This window comes from Nesoenas mayeri (assembly GCF_963082525.1).
Source record: "Nesoenas mayeri genome assembly, chromosome: 22".
NCBI classification, from domain to species: domain Eukaryota; kingdom Metazoa; phylum Chordata; class Aves; order Columbiformes; family Columbidae; genus Nesoenas; species Nesoenas mayeri.
In genome coordinates, this window is record NC_137572.1 from 4,262,213 (window position 1) to 4,283,055 (window position 20,843).

The 20,843-nt window shown below is 47.2% G+C and overlaps 1 long non-coding RNA gene across 1 annotated transcript; it reads left to right on the plus strand.

The window, feature by feature from the left end:
• The first annotated feature begins 6,151 nt into the window (after positions 1-6,151).
• LOC308048775 lies at positions 6,152-19,111 on the plus strand. Its single transcript, XR_013923169.1, has 3 exons — positions 6,152-6,193; positions 7,488-7,587; positions 18,822-19,111. It is a non-coding gene; the product is annotated as an uncharacterized lncRNA (long non-coding RNA).
• The last annotated feature ends 1,732 nt before the right edge of the window (positions 19,112-20,843 follow it).

Consider the following 20,843-nt stretch of genomic DNA (forward strand, 5'->3'; position numbering starts at 1 on the left):
ATAACCTGTTCCACCCCGTTCAGCAAGGTTCACCTGAAGCCCGAAAGCTGCATTAGGACAGTGTATTAAAGTGCACCGCACATCAAGGGCTTGAAAGTAAACACCAGCAATGTCTCTTTTGATCACATTCCTTTCCACGACAGGCTGACGATTTCCAAGCCAAGAATGTCACTAACCTCTCATATTTCTCCTGGTCATTTCTGTCCTGAAATTGGAACGAAGCCGCGGGGAAAAGGAGGTTTGGACGCACTCGTGTCAGCGATCCAGATTTAAGAGACATTATCTCATCGATAGCGAACAACAAGGCTGGCACGCCGTCCGGCGCGATATTCCCTGGAAAGTTGAGCGTGCGCGGCGAGGGACAGGGGAAGGCAGGCTTAACTCGCAATGCTAAGCTCGCGCTAGTCGAGCGTGGTAAGATCCTGGCTGGCCGTCCCGGCCAAGCATCTCTGTCGAGTCGGAGGAGCATCCCCATGCTTGTGGGAATCAGAGGATGCGGAAGCGCTGAGGATGGTTCTGCAGCGCGATGGTTAGGAATGAAAAAGTGAGGTTGCGTGGAGGGCAGAAAGGGAATGGGACTGAGAACTGCTTTTCTCTATGGCTTGAGAGGAAAATTGTGTGGGCTAGAGAGAGGAACGCAGATCAGGTACCCCGAACCATCCAGGTATGAGATTAGCATGAGGGAATGGTACAACTGTCATTACTTTTCTCAGGTGACAAACAGGGACCTAAAGCTACATCTAAAGCTACTAATACCCTTTTAAAAGCTTGGTCTGTAGATTGTGTTGTCCTTAAGAAAAAGTTGATCTTTTCTGCTTGGCAGCAGCTGTATTTAGCCTGGAGTGCGGCACAAGCGCTGGCAGATAAGACGGCGCTAAGAGGTTTTGCAATCTCTCAGCCCTCTGGATCATTCCAGGGGAAAACTTCAGAGGGACCCGATTTCATCACGGTGCGAAATTAGAAAGTGGTTGCAGCAGGGGAAAGGAATCACTTGGGAAAGAACAGGGACAATTTCATCTGAGCAAATCCCCCCCAGCTCTGCCCCGAATCAGTTAAAAGTGCCAGCTTTGAAACCGTAGGTGTTGAAAGCCTTGCAGATGCCGTCAGTGTTGCGCCAGCACGTTTGCGGCGAGCATCCTCCTGAAATAACCTTGAATTGCCAAAGAAGTTGACAGTTTAAGCTATACTGCCTGTAAATTTAGTGCTTAGGGGCCCCAGCACTGCAGCAGCAGTTGGACCAGATGATCCTTGTGGTCCCTTCCAGGCTGGGTTCTGTGATCCTATGGTTCTGTCTTCTCCTCCTGGCCGGAGTGACCTGCTCGGTGCAGGAGCCGCAAGAGGGAGCTTCGGGGCTGTCCCTTAATTTATTCCCCAGGCCAAGCTGAGGCAGAAGATGGTGCTGTTGTCTCAGCCATCGCAGAGCCTGTGGAGGACACGGCAAAGCCACCCTGGGCAGGGGGACACTGGTGAACCCCACCATGGCACCACCCCACCCCACAAGCTGGAACTCTCTACAGGACACGGCCCAGCTTTCAGATGGCAGTTTTTCCCAGATTTCAGCCCATTTCCAGCCCTGCTTTAGGGCGATTCCAAAACTCTACCTGTTTTTTTCTCAGGAAAAGCTGGTGGACAAGAAGAATCACAGAATCACAGAATCGACTGGGTTGGAAAAGACCTCAGAGATCATCGAGTCCAACCCTCGGTCCAACTCTAGTCTGTTTACTAGATCATGGCACTAAGTGCCATGTCCAACCTCACTTTAAAAACCTCCAGGGACGGCGAGTCCAGCACCTCCCTGGGCAGCCATTCCAATGCCTGACCACTCTCTCTGTAAAGAGTTTCTTTCTAATATCCAGCCTAAATTTCCCCTGGCAGAGTTTAAGCCCATGCCCCCTTGTCCTATTGCTGACTGCCTGGGAGAAGAGACCAGTCCCCACCTGGCTATAACTTCCCTTCAGGTAGTTCTAGAGAAGCACATCCACATCCAGATCCAGAAGCACATCAGCCTTGTGGGCTGAGATACCTGTCCCCCCGGCTGAAGGGTCTGCGTCTCTGAGGGTTACATTGATAAGGGGTAAAATAATCTGCAGAGACAGGAATCTCATGGTGCAAGGTCCCAGGGGTGGAGAGATGTGGATAAGAAAATACAGAGATGGGTGTTGGTGTCCCTATCCCGAGGGGACAGCAGCTCTGCCAGGTGATGAGGGTGTTGGATGCCCTTCCTCACACCTCTTGGGTGGAAAGCTCCATCCTGGGCTTTGGAGAAAATTTTCCCATGCAAGATTCCCTGAAACTGGTACGTTCCCACAAAGGGCTTTGATTTCAGTGTATCGGCATTTTCCAATGAGAAACCATGTCGTTGGAAAATTCCCAACCAGCAAAGAGAAACTCCCCAGTGTATCGGGAGGGATACCATCACGCACGCGGGGAATTTAATACCAGTGGAGCCTTGTGCCTGGGTAAAGAGAAACAAAATACAGCCAGCACCGCTCATGGCAAGAGGGGAAACCGTGAAGTCCTGCAGTCAAGCAGCTTCACTGCCCATTTTCCCAACGCTTCTAATATTTCTCTTTCATCAGGGTGTCGGTGCTCTCTGTGCAGGCAGAGGGTGCAGCGTGCAAGTGTTACACACCAAAAGATGAACTTTTTAGGGATGTGCGAGCACAAACTGATGCTCCAATCGTTCACCCTGCCAGTGGTGGGGGTCTTGAGCTAAAGGAGACGAGCTGCTACCCCTGGAAAAGATGGTACCATCTTAGGGGTTCTCTTCCTTCGTGAAAAAACAGAAGCCAGGTCTTCTATTCTTAAAAGTAGCCCAACATGTGGCTCTTACTGCTTTTCTTCTTTAATATCCTCGCTGCCTGCAAAGGTGGCATTAACCTCAGTCATCCTGGCACGGAGGTGAGGACCCGCTCCCTCAGACCTGCCGATGTATGTGATGCTTTCAGGAAGATATTCAGTCCTGTCCATGCGATGCTGGTGGGTCTCACACCTTGTGTATCTTTAGTGGGATAGAAGTGATCAAGCATAAGACTTCAAAGCACAATTAGGTAATTTAATTTGCCTCTTTCTGCCCAGGGGCTCCTCGTCGTACACCGAGCTGGATTCTTCTGCATCAGCTTCAGGGTTGTTGCACAAGAGCTGAGAACAGACCAGCCACAAATCTTCAGGACTGTGTCCCGTCTGGTTTCAAAGGACTCCTGACACCAGCCCTCGTGGGATGGTGCCTCTGATGGACAACGTGCTTCTTCTCCATGGCAGGTTCTTCATCTGGGCTCGCAGGCTTCCCTCGCTCTGCGTCTTTTCCTGGTGGTTGTCTCTCTGGCAGGGGTTAGCAAGTCCCTTTGTGAGGCCTGAGCTTCTCAGATGTTATGTCTGGAAGTTTGCTCTGTTTTTTTGGCGAGGGGGCCCAGGGTCTGGAAGTAGAGAGGCTTTTATGGGAACCCGAGTCCCCTTTTGACACTACTTCCTCGTGCTTAAATTTCAGGTTGAGTTACAGTCGTGAACATTTTCTGGTTGCATATCTTTTATTGTCAAAGGGGATTATGTCGGTGATTATTTACATGCACCTCTATTACACAGAGCCTGTTTCTTTCCTTTTTTTTTTTTTCCCCATGAAATTCTACATAATATGTAAAAGTTGGCTAAAGCAGTCCCACGGATGGGGGAAGAGGGAGCGAGTGAGGCTCCTGCTGTGCAAATTGAAATGGGGAGATGGAGATTTCTGAGCTGGGAGCTGCCTGGAGGGATGATGCTTTGGACAGAGCATCCTCATCCCTCCATTCATGGCCATGGTGTCCCCAGCTGCCAGGTTCAGCCTGGGGCCCTGGAGCTGGTTACAGTGGGAGGTTTAATCTGGGGCGGCTCTTCTAGAGCTTTGGCTGTTCCCCAGTTAACTGAGATTTTATATTTTTTTAGAACCCAACATGCATGAGTTTTAAAAGGGATTTTTTGATAGAAGTCCCATTTACTCCTTTATTTGGCTTGGGAGGCTGCAGTGGAACGGATTTCTTTACATATCCCTGAGTGTTATTTGATTAAGGTTATGACTGCTAATAAACACTCCGAGTCTATTCTCCTTCCCCACCACTTGTAATTCATGATAACTGTTGCCTGCATGGGACTACACCTTTTTATACCAGTGCGAGAGACCCGAGTGCTGATTCTGCTCCCCTTTCATCAGTTTGCCAGTGTACTGCTCACTTCTGATTTATTCCAGCTTTATAATGTAAGAGAAAATAGAAATGGGAGGAGTGCCAGGAGTGATTCTGGCATAATAGCCAGTTTACTTCCTTTTCCTTCACTTTGCCATTTACCATCACAAGTTCTTCTATAAAACAGCTATGAGAAGAGCAGACATTGCCCAGGAACGGGAAAACTCAAAGCTGCAAAATCAACCTGAAAAAAACCCCACCCGAATCTTGTTTGCCATGTAGAAGAGAAAAGCGGGTTCTGCTTGGAAAGGGGACGCCAGAGGGACGCCAGTAGGGACGCCAGAGGACTCTCTTCTACCTGTCACTTAGAAAATGAGCGTGTTTCTTAGTATGGTTGGTCTTTTGCTATGTAAGAAAATATTTTTCATTTTTCAGGGAGCAAAACAGAGGAAATGATTTAGACACCCGAGCTACCCAGCGTCACCACAAGTGCAGCGGGAGATCTGGGCCAGCACTCCAACAAGGCTGGTAAGTGAATCGCAGCCAAAACCAGTGACCCGTGGACTGAGGAAAGAGGTGTTGAGGCTCATCCAGGGATACATGGGTTGTCTGGAGAGAACGAAGGAGAAACTCAGGGGCTGCCTGCAGTCACCAACACCTGGGGGATAACCAGGCTGCCACACAAGTTTAAAAAATTGTGAATATGCCATGTGCAATGGAATGAAAATGTACCTGGATGTACCCAGAATGCAAACTCCAAGTTCTGCGCTGAAAATGCATGCTGAAGAGCACACGCGGGTTGGCCTATGAAGCGCATGTAGCCCTCCCTATCTGAATGCACACACCCATCCTGGGTGTGTATACATCCATTTACACACTCTATATGTCCCCCGCAAGAGCTCATGTATCACCGTAACGGTGATGATGTGCCTGCCTCACGTCTCTGATGGCCACTTACGAATCCGTAAGGGCACAGAGAGCTCCCTCTTTGCACTCAGCCCTTCTACTCCCCTTTCTCCTGAAGGTCGATGCCTTTTTCCCGACCATCAAGCACCGTTTCTCTGCAACACTCATAATAAGTCTTGTGCTGCACGGCACACTAATGAAAAGCTGTGTGGGCCAGTCCCTAATTACAACCATCAGTTAAGCTGTCAGAGGGAGCTCTCAGCCTTGGTTGTTTCATTATTAGACTTTGGGCCTTGATGAGCTGCAATCAGGCATGAAAGTGTGACCTGAGCAGAGCCAGGGAGGTCTCCGCTCCCATGCCGAGCTTGGGGGACTTTAGGACTAGACCTGGTTTTACCAATAGGCTTTACTTATTGCACTGCAGGGAGGGAGCTGGGAGCAGAGAGTGACAGGAGGAGGAGGAGAGCTCCACGGGGCATGCAATCACCTTAAACACAGCCATCCTTCCACATACCTGCATTTTCTGCCTTTTTAGGGTTTGCAGGCTTCATCATTTTCAAGACAAGAAGCCATTGCCTTCAACTTAGGCTTCCTGTGTGAAAGCTTAAGGACTTGCAGCTCTATACATTAAGTTTCAAGGCACATGCTCTGCAGGGATGAGTCCAAGTCATGGTGTCTTTGAGCCACATCTGGATTTTGAAGTGTCCCAAAGGATGGCGTTGGGGGAGTATTTCTCCACGCAGTGCTCCCTTTAAATTTCACACTAGACCCAGTGGAAAACAGACACGCAGATGGTGGGGTTTAATGACAACAGCACCAGTTTATTTGAACTAGGGTCTTTATGGGGAGATGTGTTTGTTTTCTCAGACCACACATTATTAACTAATCCCCAGACTTTGTTTTTATAGTCGCGTTGTGAGCAACTTCCCACTTTTCGCCCCTTTCCTCCATCAAAACGCCTCTGGCTCCGCAGTTCGTGAGACATCCTCGGCTGCTGCTGCTCGGGATGGATTTCCACTCGGCAGTCCCACTCCCCTTTCTAACTGGGAAAGTCAGACTGGGAATTTCCTTCTGCTCTTTGGAAAGGATCAGCTATAGTCATTCTGCATCCCGTTCCCTCTTTATAAGAAGCGGTAATAATATTTCTTTTGTCTTCCATGTGTATTGGCCCCATTCTTATTGCAAAGGTCTGTCTCCTCTTCCAAATTCTCCAGGACAAGACCACCGCTTGGTGCATACTAGAGGAGAAGAGCCCATTTGCAAAGAGACACTTGCAAGACCTTTTCCTGAAGTATTCAGCTGTGTTAAAACATAAATACCATGAGAACAGGCTTCACTGTCAGGTTTTTACTATTTCTTCATGGATTCAAGAAACCTTGAACCAAACAATCGCATTTTTGCAGTTGTGGGTGCAAGTGCTGCTGAAGGGATGGGATTTTGGGCAACAGTTCCTCCTCACCGGGTTTCCCACCTGCGCCTTTTGCAGAGAATCTCCTCTGATCTCTTCCAGCCTCTGCCTGACAAACAGGAATCTGAAATGAAACAGCGTGTTCTGGAGGGATGGTGGGGGTCGGGGGGGTCTCTGTTGTACAGCTGTTAATCACCAAAATATCTCTGGCTCCCAGCAGCTGTCTGGTGTTTATCTGAGCCTGGATATCTGCTCGCCGAGCCCATGGAGAGCAGGCTGTGCAGCCAAGCCAAATAGAAGCGGAAGACAGATAATTTGCACATAAGGGGGTGTGCACGTGTATTTTGTGCGTGTGTGCGTACATAGGTGTGTGCATATACACGCAGGCTTTGTTTATGTCCCGCTGCTATGGCTGGAAGTGCACAGCAGTGATTTTTGTTTGAAATTCATGTGTCATTTTGTGGATGTGTTGGCACACACAAGATGAGAAAGCTCATGCCCATGTGTTGTACAGGTGTTTTAGGTGTGTGCTTGCAGGTGCATGACTGTGACTCAGATAAGATCTCTTGCACAGCAATCTATGTGCGTTTTACATAAAACAGAAAAATACAGGCTTTCCCAAGTCTCCCAGTATCAGTTACTCGCAGAAGCTTTAAAGTGTATCTAAAAAGCAGTTCTCTGGGGCATCTATAATACAAGTGTTTGGGAAACAAGGAGGCAGAGAGCTTACAAAGTAAACTGTCCCACCTGCAGAAAAGAAAGAGATCAGCCTTGTGGCTCCAATTAACCTGTCCCTGCAGGGGGTGAGGGCAAGGAGTTCATATAAATCAAGCTCAGCTGAGGTAGAGTTTCTCAGGGAAGGGATAGAAGAAGTAGTAGCTCTCCTGGTATGTTTGATGTCTCTTTTTGTGGTAAGAAGCTTGCAGTGACCTAGAAGATTAAAGATTTCAGGAGCAGCAAGGAAGATGTGTGTTATGCCCGGATTTTTCTGAGACTTACGCCTTTCTTCTTATTTCCAGGTCTTTACTGTAACAGTTGTATCATCCTGAGCTACCATGTGGCAGTTCAGCGCAGCAGAGAAAGTCGTGTCTGGATCTGAGTCTTTGCTTGTATGATAAGGTAGGACTTGGGTGAACTTAAGGGATGGTGGGGACCAACCAGAGGGTGTTTTTAATGAATTGTCAACTGCAAGTGTCCAGAGAAGCAGAAGGATGTGTTGCTGAATCTTGTGAAGCTTCAAACAAAAGGGTTTGCATTTATTTACCTAGCAATTTGTTGTGTATTTAATGTTGTTTTGGAAATGGTACTTGAGGTTCTTGTTGTTGACTCTTATCTGGGGTTTCAAAGTCTATCAAGCACTGAGAGTTACAGAAACTGGCTGTACAGGTTGGTGTGTGTCTCTGACTTTTCTGAGCCCTGAGGGTGGCTGAAATCTTGCAGGATTCCCTGGGGCAGCTGCCCAGGATAAGCTGCAGCACCGGCTTTTGGAGGCTGTGCTTTTTGGTAGATGGGAAGCTGGAGGCTTGTGCAGAGCTGTGTTTTGGGCTGGGCAAGACCGAGTGGGGGGTGTGCATTTGCTTATCCCTAGCTTGCCTCTTGCTCTCGGAGTACAGCGAGTGCCTCGCATAGAGATTGTGCAACAAAGGCCCGGGCTTGTTCCAGAGCAGTTCGGCTTTCTTGGCTGTGCGTGCCCAGCTTTCCTGCAGGTCCAACTCTGGTATTTGTTAATTAACTCGCTCCAGATCCTGGGAACAGCCACAGCTGTCCTCCCCTTCAGCCTTGGAGCACCCACTTCCTTCTGCCTTACCTCATCCTGCAATTACTGTCCCACAGGGCACCCCGGCCTGCAGCAGTGCGTACATCTGTCTTGTCTTCTGTGCACGTAGCAAAGCCTCAGAGGATAAAGGAATGGATGAGGAAGAAGCCAGTTGCCCAGGAGTAGCATTTAGGCAGAAAAATGCTTGTTTTGTGCACCTGGAAACAGTGGTGTCGAGCTTGTGGGATGGGAAGAAGCGGTGCAGGGAGCTGGGGCTGAAACAAGCTGTTGGGATGCTGCTGCTGGAGGCTTGCTGAAGAAAAGCAACCGCAGGAGAGGGGTTGTTGTTGCTCCTGTTCTCACCAAAAAGGACAAACCCTCAGGTTCTCTAACCAGAGCCTTTGCTGTAGGTGAGAGAATTCTCCCCAGCTTTCTGGAAGGCAGAGCACAGGAAGGGAGGAGTTCATCTGGACCAGAGTCTCTAATAACTAACGAGTCAGCTGTTTCTTTATGTGCTGAGAGGACGTGGGAGCCCATGGGTTTGCTGTGATGTACGCGTGCAGTGATTGCGCCTTCTGAAGAGCCAAGAGTCTCTTCAACAGCGGAGGTGAAGTCCCTTTCCTCTCCCCTGTGAAACATGGTACTGAACTTACAGCCCTGGGGTTTTGGGTGACCACACACCAGAGTCGAGGTGCTGATCTGAAGAGGAGAGTTAAAGATGAGGAGGCTTCACTGCTGGAGAAACGCTTTGTATTAAAACACTGCTCTGCATTAGGGAGGTGGTGGTGGGAACAGCTCAGAAGGCGTCTTGATGACAGGCACAGCCTAGAACTGTGTCCGCTCTGTGTTTTGTGTGGTTTTTTTTAACTTGCAACCTTATTTCCAGCTTTCTAATGGGGAGCGTAACCTCTGGCTTTGCTTCATCAGATGTGCTTTCAGCAAAGCTAACCAGAGCTGACAGATTGGGGCTCTGCTGTTTCTACTGAGCTAGCACAGCATGCAGGAGGTCTGGAGACATTCCTTGATAATCCTGGTGCTCAGGATGTACCTTGTGATGGTGGTCTCCTTCAGGAGAAGACATACTGCTCTTCTCCATCCTCTATGTCCCTTTGCTGATGTTTAGTGTCAGTTGAGGATGTTTGCACTGCTGTGCAAGTCACCATGGGTAGACAACCTGCTTCCCACAAACATAAACAAGGGCGTTGTTGTCTGCTCTAATGTCCTCTAATTTAAACAAAATGGTGTTTTCCTGCAGGAAACAGTAACTCCCTGTAGTTAAAAAGGGGTATGGGTGGTGTGTTTTGTTGTTGTTTTTTTGTAGAGAGGGGATTTTGGCTTTAAGTTGGGCTTGCAGGTTGCTGAGCTGGGTGAGTCCTACAAGCAGAGCCTCTATAGAATGTATAGGAGCCCTCGGGTAGCAGTGGTTCCTGCAGCACACAGCTCATCTTCCCACAGAACCTCAGTGTGACTGCCGGTGCAATTTTCACACCCGACTCCACTGGCACTGGTCCCAGTCCAGATCAAGGTCACTTATATTGACCTGCATTCAAAACCAATCACTTAGGTGTGACAAATCCACTGCCTGGTCCCTGGACTACTTAGTCCCCACCTAGTGTATATTTTAAATATCCTTAATGAGCTGTCATGTTGGCCAGGGCTCACATGGTGATTTAAGGATGGTGGTAATGATGAGAGCACGATGTCCAGGCAGAGGGAAAGGAGTGAAGGGCTTTCAGTTGGTTTATTTTTTTGTCTTTTCTGCCGTTGTTTTGAGTCCTGCAGTGATTTCTAACAGCTGGCCCAGCTATCATCCCGATCGTGTTGCTCAGTGAGCTGAGGGGACTTGGCAGCCCGGCAGCTGTCCCAGAGCCTGAGCCACGAATGAGCTCAGAGCGGGAAGGAGAGCGGCTTGGATGGGAGAAACTGTATTTGCAGTGGGTTTTTTTCCTCAAGTGAGAGGCTGACAGCATTGACTGGATCCAGGCACAGCCCAAGCAGGTGCTGTGTGTGCTTTGCCCTTTCGTATTTCTTCACCCTTGACCTCCTGCAGCATTCGAGGTGAGGGATGGTCACAAGACATGTCTCAATCTGACCCGTTGCTGCAGTATTTGGCTCTGGGCACAGCTCCATCTCCAGGGCTGATTTGCAGCAGGTCTTGGCTCTTTCTGCTCTGATGCCTTGCACTGATACATATATATATATTTAATCTCTTTCAGACTTAGCCATGCCACCTGCTGACAGCCTGCCTTGTGTTTTATGCTACCGAAAAGACAGAGCTGCATCTAGATGTTTTTGTTGTCTGAGATCCGCAGCCCCTCTTGCAGCATCCTTCTGTCCAGCACAGCGCTACCCCTTGATACCAGACCATAGCTGATATCTTGAGCTGGTGTGATGTGTGATCTTATGAGGATAATTTTCTATTGTGTACAGCTTAGGGGTGAGCTTTTCAGCCCCTATTCCGTGCTCGTGTCCTCAAGTGTGTATTGCAAGCTGATGTGGCATACGGTGTGCATTAAAATAATCTATATAGACTCAGTGTAAGGATGTGACTTGTGTCTTGGAGGACCTAAAGCACCCAATAGATATTGTGACTCCCACTAGAATGTTGTTTACAAAACAAACCCCCCTGCTGCTTCAGAGTTGTGAACAAAGTGGAGAATTGTGTTATGGCTTTGTCCTAAAGTGCAAAGAGTTTGGCAGAGTACCCCAGGCTACTGTTTTGAATAGCTCATCTTTAAATAGATGACTGTCTCCGCTATCGAGGGCATGTTGGCTTTCATGAAGGGCAATGGAAGTTTCATTTTCAATGCAGTCACCTTGGGATTCTTTGGAAATGTTGATGATGTGTGTCAGGACAATCTCCAGTACAGGGCATGCAAACAGTAGACAAGGCTGTAGCAAAAACTCCTGTGAGACTGCGTGAGATTTAATGCTCAAGAAAATGAGGGGTTGCTCTTCTTTCCTCTAGATATGGGCTGTGTCCATGGATCTTGGTGTTCCCCTTTCCTAGCAAGCTTTGATGTCTCTGATTTTTGATTCAAGCTCCTTGTATGGTGCTGTAATCCTGTGTAGTTGCAAGATTGGCTGCTCTGCCCTCATCTGGGCCCTTGGCATCTGGAAAGCTCCTGCCTTGGACCTCTGTGGGGTTTGTTAATCCCAACTTGCATTTTACCTGTTCTTTCCATAGGAACATTTCTCTTCTGTCCTTTGCCAAAATAGAGCCTTGTTGGGCCTCTGTTTTGTTTTGTGCTGGTTGGTGCAGGTTTTACCAGGGGTCATGTTCTCTGTGCGCTCCAGCCTTTGGACCTCCACCCTACCCCTGTGCTCCAGCACATCTGCCCTGATGTGAGCTGAGATCAGGTGTCTGTGCTTTTGGAAGGGATAGACTTAAACAAGCCAAGCTTAATGCTGTGTTAAAGTGGTGTTCAATTGGTGGTTGGTTTGGGGCTTCTCAGGGCTCGTTTTCTACTGAGCTCTGTCCTTCAGGACCATGAGTGAATGTTGTCAAACCACAGAGCGGGGCAGTGGCAAATGTGGGGCCATGGTGCTGTAAATGAGCAATTCTGCAGCTCTGTGCACAAACAACCTTTTATACCTTAATGGTTATTGCAGATGCCAGGTCCCCGCTTGCGTCTTGCCGGACAGATGCTGTGCTCTGGCAAGGGAGAGGCCAGGAATCAGCTCCGGCCTTGGAAAGCCAGCCAATAATTGTATGTGGAAATACTTCTCCTGGGTTTATTTACATGAGTGCCCCAGTGCTCTTTTGAGTGCATGTGTGCTCCCATGCAGTTGCAGCAACAACATTTTTTGGTATGTACCTGACACTGTTTTTTCCCAGCTGCTTGATTTGGGGGTAGGAGAGAGGGATCTGATGCTTTTATAAACCATGGATATGAACTGGCTGGTCTTAATTCTTCAACATAATGTGGAACTGCGGTAGTGAGATCTACGCTTAAATTAAGACAGATGAATGCAAAAGGGGTTGTTGGATGAGCTTGCTGTGTTTACTACAAGAGGACCAGATCTATTTTCTCCAGGTTGTGGCTAGAAACACTGCAGATGCCTTAAGCTGTCTGGCATGCAGCTATTTCTGCAAAGATTAAGTTAAAATAAGAGTTTTAATGGTATGACATTGAACTTTGAATAAGGCTTTGGCTCTGTCACAACTTTCTTCTGTGGTCGAGAGGAGGTAGCTCCAGCCTCTGTGCTGCTTTTTCTAATAATAAACCAGGCTTTGAGGTGCACAGCAGACGAGCACTAAAATTTGAACTCCCCGTAAGTTGTTTCCTTTGAGCTCTTGATTACGCTACAGCACATGCACCCGCTGTATAATCCAGGATGGATGATGTTCCATCCATTTCTTTCAAATGCCTTATGGATCTCTAACAGCTGCGAGCAATTTATTTTGGGAATAATCAGTTAATGTTTTGGTGAAGTGCTTTGAAGATGTACAGCATCCTCAAACGCCGAGTATTGTTTCATTATTATTACCATTTAACATCCCCATGTAGCTGAACTACTGTCAGACATCTTCACTTAATAATGTATTTGGTGTCTGGATCTTTTCCGCAAAGGCAGATTTTTGGCAGAAGGGCGAGTGGGATGATAGAAGAGAGTTTGTGGTTATATAGTACCTGTCATTTGAGTCTCTCAACGTGCTTTGCAGGCACTAGTGAATTCTCACCGCTTGGTAGGACAGTCTGGCTGTCTATCTCCATGCAGATGGGGAGACAGAGAAGGAGAAGCATGACCTTCTTGAGGTTACACAGGAGAGGATTAGACCAGACTTCTCCCCATTGCAGTTACATGGTGCCCTGTTTGTGACTACTATGCCACCAGCCTCATAGGAACCTCCCCTGCTCTTTATGCTGGCAAATGCTATTTTACATATGCTTATTTTGGATCAAGAGGCACACAACTGGGGTTTGTTGCCATGCAAAAGCTCATGCTCTGTGGAGGCTGGAGTCCAAAGAGGTAGGAGACCTACAGCGTAAATAAGAAAGCAAAACGGAGTGACTTCTGAAGTCGTTTGGAGTAGGATTTCTGTCATCAGGGTACGGCTTGTTGTCTTGGCTGCTTCTTTGTGTGATGCCACCTGGAAAACAGGCGTTGATGATGTTACTTAATTTGCTTTCTGGTCAGCCCAGGACTGAGCAGAACTCTCCAAAGAGCTGCTGTGGGAAACAAGTGTGACCCACCAGTATAAATCACCCTTCTGGGGTGGATGGCCAAGTGTTGTCAGCCCGAGCTGGTCCCTCCGTGTCGGGGCAGAGCGGAGCAGCTTTCCTCGCCTCTCCTGTGGCTGTTCAAACTGATTCCTGTCAATCCCCCACCTTTCACCAGAAACAAAAGGGCCTAAAAATTGAGGAGGTGATATTAAGAGATAGAACTGTGGGACTCCAGCAGGCAATCCGTCATGTCTTAGACCTTAACATCTAGTCTAGAAGACTTGGAAAGCAATTCTTCCCCCATGTGCATCCCCCAGAGACAACATATAGCATGGAAACAAAAAAGTGGCGCTGTTATTCTGACAGATAAAGAGCAACTCTTCATAAAGGACCTCTGTGTTTTTCTTCCTGCCAAGAATCATTTAAACAGCTGTCATTAGTGACTTATCTTCCCTAAAACACTAGCGAAAGCTGACGTCTCGGCGAGAGACCCCATCAGTCACCGTGCGGCAGTGGAGAACATCTGTCTGTAGCTCCAGCTGTTTGCACCCTACATGGTGAGTCCCCCTCCCTCAGCCACATGCTGGGACACAGTATTTCCAGCTCCCAGGCTCATGGATTACCCTTCGCAAAGCCAGGGGTGACTGACAGCCCAAACAATGAGCGCAGGGAAAATTCCTCCTGCTTACTCACAGCTTTATCAAAGCGCTGCTCCTCCCAGGGAAAACTCTGCCTGATAACCAGGCATTGCAAACAACCATCAGCTGGAGTGAAAACTGCCCCAAACAGCCATCAACGGGACTGGGAATTGAGCTGAGAGCCATGGAGCCTGTTCCCACTGGCAGCATATTTATCTTCTTAACATGCTCGTTAAGAAAACAATGTTATCTGCATCTTAAAGGTAGGGATTAAAATGACTGTTAGCTGCCCTCAAGTCTCCTTGGTCCCCCTGTCTCCAGTTGGTGCTTTAAGGGAGTCTCTGAATTGCTCTTAAGTATCCCTTGCTCCCTGTTTCATTGGGTGTAGGGACTTGGAAGGGATTTAAGCTGGTTAAATATGGCCCTTAACAACTGGCACCAAAGCACATCCAAGGGTAGGGGTGCAAACTGAGGGTTTCAGCCCTTGGCCCCTTGTGCAAGTCCATGCAAAAGCCTGGCAGGGTTAAATCTACAGATTGGTCAGCGGAGGGTTTTCAGGTTCCTTATTTGTGCCAGGTTTGTACATGGAGAGGGCAAAGCTGTGCGGCTTGATGAGCAGAACCATCCTAGAATTCACCTGGAACTATAAAGGCTGGTTTATTGCTGTTAAACTTGAAACCAACCAAGCCAAAGTTGAAACCTATCTACTTTCTGAACTTGTCTTTCCTTGCTTGTTCAAATACTGGGAGGTAAGCCAGCTCTGGAAATGAAGTCACTTTTGAAAATGGCTGCTCTCCCCACAAGGAGGCTCTGAAAATTCCCATTGTAATTTTAAGTGATTTCTAGTTTTATTTTTTCAGAAAAACATCTCATGAACTTGGCCCCTGAACCAGTCCCTCCCAGCTGTCCTCGAATTAAAAAGAGGAAAAAAAGACACACTGGCACTGCAAGACCTTTCTCTTTTTTTTATGGCACAGATTTTATTGCGTAGGATTCAGCGCATTGACAGGCTATAAAAGTTTATTGAAACCAGATCCAGCCTGTCAGTGGGCTGACCAATGCCCCTGGCTGGGATGTGTCCTCAGGCTTCTGGTGGAGAGATGTGTGTTTTTGTGGGGTATTCCTGTGTTTTCACTGGGTCATCCATCCATCACCAGGGAGGGTTTCCTGCAGGGGAGAGCCCACCCTGAACCACGTTGGCACAGGGGTGTCCGTCATTCCTGTGCGGAGATTCCTGGTGCCGACAAGTTTTGTGGTGAGTTTTGGGGCTGAACACAGGCCTGAGATTATATGTACATGTGGGTCTTTCTCTGGCAGCTAGCTAGGGCTTAAATTAATACTTCTGTTAGTGCAAACCAGCCTGACACCCCTTCAACAACCCATATGAAGAGTGTAAATTCTGCAAGTATAAAAAGAGCATCATCCATATCACAAAGCCCGCCAGATAGGGAGAAAACTAAGGTCTCATACTATTGTGTGCAGACAGCACCTTCCCTTGGGACTCTTCTGAACTTGGGAGGTTTTCTATGAAAATTACTGTTCATTTCAAGGGAATGAGTTGCATTTTTTTAAGAGTTCAGTGCCTTCCTCAAGCCGGGGCAAGAGTAGAAGAGGATCGCAGCTTCATCTGCAAAATAGTGTGGTTAGATGTGCTTGTTGTGATGGTTTAAAACTGAAGTGGCTGAGATGAACATCTGCGTGGTAATTAATAAAGCCTGTGCAAACACCTCGCTGGGGTGCAAAACATCACGGTGAATGCAACAGGAGCAAATGTTGAACCGCTGCAGCAAAGTTGATCAGAAATGGAGACACAGCCCTTAAAAGTGGTGAGCGAGGTGCCGGATTTGCTGCATTTGCAGTCAGTGAGCAGAAATAACTGTAAGCCTTTGAGACATTTCAGAGACCCCTAGTAAAAAGAGGGCCGTATCCAGTTGCCAGACCCCTCACCTTGTTGGCCTGTGCCAATTTGGATGAGCTGTCAAAAACCATTCGCCGGTGGAGCGGCGTTAGGTTAAAAAATAAGGCTGTTTTTGTATCCACAACAGTGTTGGATCAAGGTTGCCGCGTGTCATTTCATCACTCCGGCCAACGGCGAGCTCAGGGCTTGGAGTGCGGAGCCTTATTTTTAATAAAGGGGAAAAATAAAATCTTTGCACTTCTATTCTGCATCTGTCAGCGATCTCGCTTGGCTGAGCCCTGGAGGAGTTCATCTGGCCCGCGTGTTAAGGAAAACCAACAAATTAGTACAGATGTTTTTCTGAGAGCTACGGGGATCAGGGATCAGTGATTTAATACTGCCTGATATTTGATAGGGGACGCCCAGGGAATACGTGCTGGAAACCAGGAAGTAATATTACATGAAATCAAAATATAAATATGTTCCTAAAGGTTTAGGTAATTTTTTTGCAATTTCCCGTTGTATGGTTTTAAATGAGGTCTCTCCTCCTCCTCCTGTTCTTCCTGCACTTGTTCGTGTAGGAGGCTTGTTCCTCTTGAGCTGGATTCACACAATCACAGAGTGTTTGATTTTGAGGTCCCTTCCACTCCCTATTAAATAAAATGGAAGCTTTTGGTGTGTTTTTGTGTGCTGAGGAGCACGCTTCAAAAAATAGATGGTTTTGAAGGAAGGAAAGCTTGGAGGTGAAGATGGAAATAGTGCTGACCACCATGGATATGAGCTGAATGAAACCTGAGACCCAAACCAGCTTTGATTATTTTGGCTCTCCAGGGGGTGTTTTGTGTCCTCTGACTGACGCGGCCTCAACAGGTAGTACTGGCCTTTAGCTTTGCTTCTTGATGTGCCAACAAGCTGGTTTTACTGAAGGATTTTGGGGTTTAACTTGATTGCTGGTGGTCTGAAGTGACGTGGGTCTCTCTTTTGGCATTGTCTTCATGCATGTGTGTAAGGTATGAAACCAGCCATAAAAAGGAAGATAAATTCATTTTGCGCAAGTTTTGAAGGTAGGTAACCATTCAGAGTAGACCTATCATGACCATAGGGAGTATCTACAATTCCTGAAGGTTCTGACTTGACATTTAGGACCTCATGATGTGTCACTCTGAGTCTTTGCCGGCCACATCTCCACCGTGGGCTGTCTGTATTGCTCAATGGCTTCACCACGGCTGGGCTGGGTTTACTGATACCTAAATAACTCACAACAAGAGAATTTGTTCACACCCTCCAAAAACCACAAAATATGGAAAATTAATGTTGTTCTTGACTCTCAAAAAACCATAACGGTAACCGTGATGAAGTCATGTGGGCTCAGCAATGACCATCAGGGGGATTTGGAAATTGTTCACAGACCCCCTGTCTATCCCTGAGATGCCCAGAGCAGCCCAGCAGGGGTGATACCCAATGTAAATAGTTGTGTGCTAATGATTTTAGAGCACAAAAGGACTTTTCTACCCAACTCACCGCTGCTCCACCTGGAGCTGCCAGGGACTCCCACATAGGAATAAATCAGGGGGAAGATGACAGAGTTGTGGCTCAAGATTTTTTGAATTCTGGTGGGGTTTTGGTGTTTTTTTGGACCTGGGGTTGGAAAACTGGCTTTTTTGCTAAGGTGCCACTGTAGCTGAGCTCGCAGAGATGTTGGAGATGAAGCGCATCCTTTGTGTAACATCAGGGCAAAAGCACTAGGAGCTTTGGCTGCTCATCACCTGTTGCTTCATACAGGAAGATAACATGGACAGCAATTTTTAATTTCATTTTAATTTCTCTGCTCCCCTCACATTTCTTACCCTCGGGCAAGGACCCAAAGCCATCATGATGTGTCATGACTTTACTGGTCCCTTACCAGCAGGATGTTGTTCTTTTCTGGCTCTCTCTGCAGTTTTGGAGCATGGGATTCACATCTTTCGGTGCGTACCGGGAAGCATCTCTGGTATTCGTACTTGTGCTTCATTTTATAGGTTTGGTTTCAACTGGGGAAATCCCTGTGGTGGCAGCTCCTTTCCCTTTGCTCATGCGATGGTGACTCAAGGATCGCTTGCCCATCTTGCCCCACAATTTCCTGGCTCGCATCGGGGTTTCTGTGACTGTTTTGGTAGCCCTTCTATGGGGATAGGAAGGCTGAGGTTTTTGTAAGGCCTCAGTTGGCTTTAAACTGTATAAACTTTGTACTCATTTTACATCCAGCCTGCAAGTTTAAGGAACATATTCAACTCCAAAAAAATTTCTCAACTTAGTGACAAATCTGCTTCCTATAAACCCAAGCTGTTGGCATTTGCTGTTACCCTCCTTTAATGCTTTATTAATGAAGTTCTTTTACAGCTGTTCCATTATTTCACCTGGGGCAGGAGTCAGGGTCACAGGTGGATAATTCCGTGGGTCATCCTGTTTCTATCCTCTTAAAACTCTGGCACAACATAATCTTTCTTCCAGCCCTCGCTGTTCCAAAGCCTTATTAAAAGTCAACATTAATGATCCCCAGCACTTTTTGGCCAGGTCCCTCTTAAATCTCTAATACAAGTTCTCTGGGCTTGCCGATTTCAAAATACCTCATTTACTAGCTGTGGCTTAACATCCTCCTTAGTTACTGTTGGATTAGAAGATATTTCATCATTGCATGATACAAATAATTCCTGTGGCTTTCTGTCAAATACAGGATGGTTGCTCACACAGTTACAATACCTTGGAGCTGTGGATATGCCTCTTTTGCTGCTTGGCTAATTGTGGTTGTACTTATTGCTTTGGGTCTATGCTGTTGTTAGGGAGGTTTGTTCCTTTTGAGTTACTCAATGTATCTGTCTCAAAGAGAATGATGCAGAAATTTTCCTTGTTTCCAGGCAGGGAAATCATCACCAGGAGTTGAGCCACTGTGTATATCCCAGAGCATCCAGCCAGGAGCGGAGGGAAAAGCAAGAGGGACAAGAAAACTGTTCTGCAGTGAAGAATGGTGCATAGTGGGAGGATGGAGAGAGGATGCATTTCATTTCCAGGCTCAGGAAGCCTCTGAGATGTGGGTGTTTAGGTCTTTAATCATGGAAAACTTCAGCGATTCTTGCATGAAATGGGAAGTAGGATATGAACTGGTGTGCAATGCTGTCTGTGCAGCCAAACTGGTGAGAAGGGTGACTCTGTGCTTAGTGTTAGGTGGTTGTTTCAAGGACAAACGTCATTTTGGAAGAGTATAATAAAGAAATATCAGCTGCATCACTTCTGTTGCTGCTCCTTCTGCTTTATCACAGTTATTTTCTGAACCTCTTGAAGTAGCTTACTCTGTCCCATGTGGGAGATGTTTTTTTGCCAGTCTCAGTAGGTGAAAAGCAACTCTGTGCAGAATGGGAGCTCGATAACTGCTCAGTAATAAGCAGAGGTGGATTCTAGGTTCCCATAATGAAAAGTTGCCTCTGTGCCAATCACTTCCATGTTCCTGCAGGGAGAACCAGCTTTATAATGCAACAGGTGAGCTGCTTGGGTTTGGGCATAAAAAACAACACCCAGAGCTTCTGTGCATGCTTCTGTTGGCTTTTCTGATTGCACATTAATTGAATACCTGCTGCCTCAGGGCTTAACCTGTTTGTTAGATCCAGAGTTAGAAATCTGGGGCAAGTATAACATAAAGCCCATTTCACATCAACGTGGTCACAGAGCAGATTTCAACTCAACATGTGACAGGATCAACGCACTGAAACTCTACCCCTGTGACCTGTGTTACTCATGATGCCTCCAGAAACTCTTTTGAAATCAAACACTTGAGTTATGTAGTTGTTTGCCTGATATTTACTGAAGTACTTGCTGTCACATAGAAGAAAACAAGTAAATGTCAAGCAATAATGGCTATATGATGGTGATTTATTCTCAACCAGGTGATTTAATTGCCTTTCCTGGTGGGTAACCAGATATGAGGACAGGAAAGAATAAACTCCTATATCTTCAACTTGAAGGCTGTTGGCACTACGTCGTGGACCTTTCTGTACCTTGGGAAACACGGGCTGGAGGCTGCTGCGAAAAGGTAGATGTAAGCAGGAGAAAACCAGACACGGAACAGTTGTTAATGGTTCGCTGCCAAAACAGCAAGCTTTATTAAGTGAGACTTTGCCAGGCCTGAAAAAAAACCTAAACAAAAAAAAAATTACCACTCAAACCCAAAGTGTTTCATAATCCCCGAGGTTCTGGATGATGGAAGAGGGAATACGTGTGTCAGTGCTGCCAGTCGGGGAGGTGCTGCGAGCCTGCCTGAGGATGAGCTTAGCATTTGAGGAGAGAAACACCCTCCCTTCTGGGTGGGGAACAAGGCCTGGATATAATTTGTCATGGACGAGGTTTGCACGTAAATCACCAGGTGCATAAATAGAGGAGGAAGAAAGACCGGCCAGCAAACAGCTCTGCCTGGGAGGGTTTGGAGTGGACTTGGACTTGGGTCACTTGTGGTTTTGTATTGCAAATAAAACAAGTATTGTGCTGAGATGGATAAGCAGGGCTCTTGCAAGCCTTAAAACTCTGTTAGTGTGCTGTCAACTCTCACTTGGAGGAGCTGCCAGTGGTGGGGGGGTTATCTTTGTGTGCCACATGTACACACACTTTTAGGTGTTGAAGTCAGGAATATGTGCATCTTGGGCTCTCTCTAGACTTGAAAGCACCTTCTGGACCAATGGAGAATATCAAAGGTGACACTGGTGGCACTTTACCTCTCTCCATTGACTCTGGGAGCTTTGAGCTGGTGAAGCGTCTGCATGAGGAGTCCAGTCATCAGGCTTTTGAATAAAAGCCATCTCCATGTAACAAACTCAATTTCACTGCTGCGAGCCCTGGAACCACTCTGACAGTTTAATAGGAGCAACCACAGCTGGAAACCACCCTCTTTT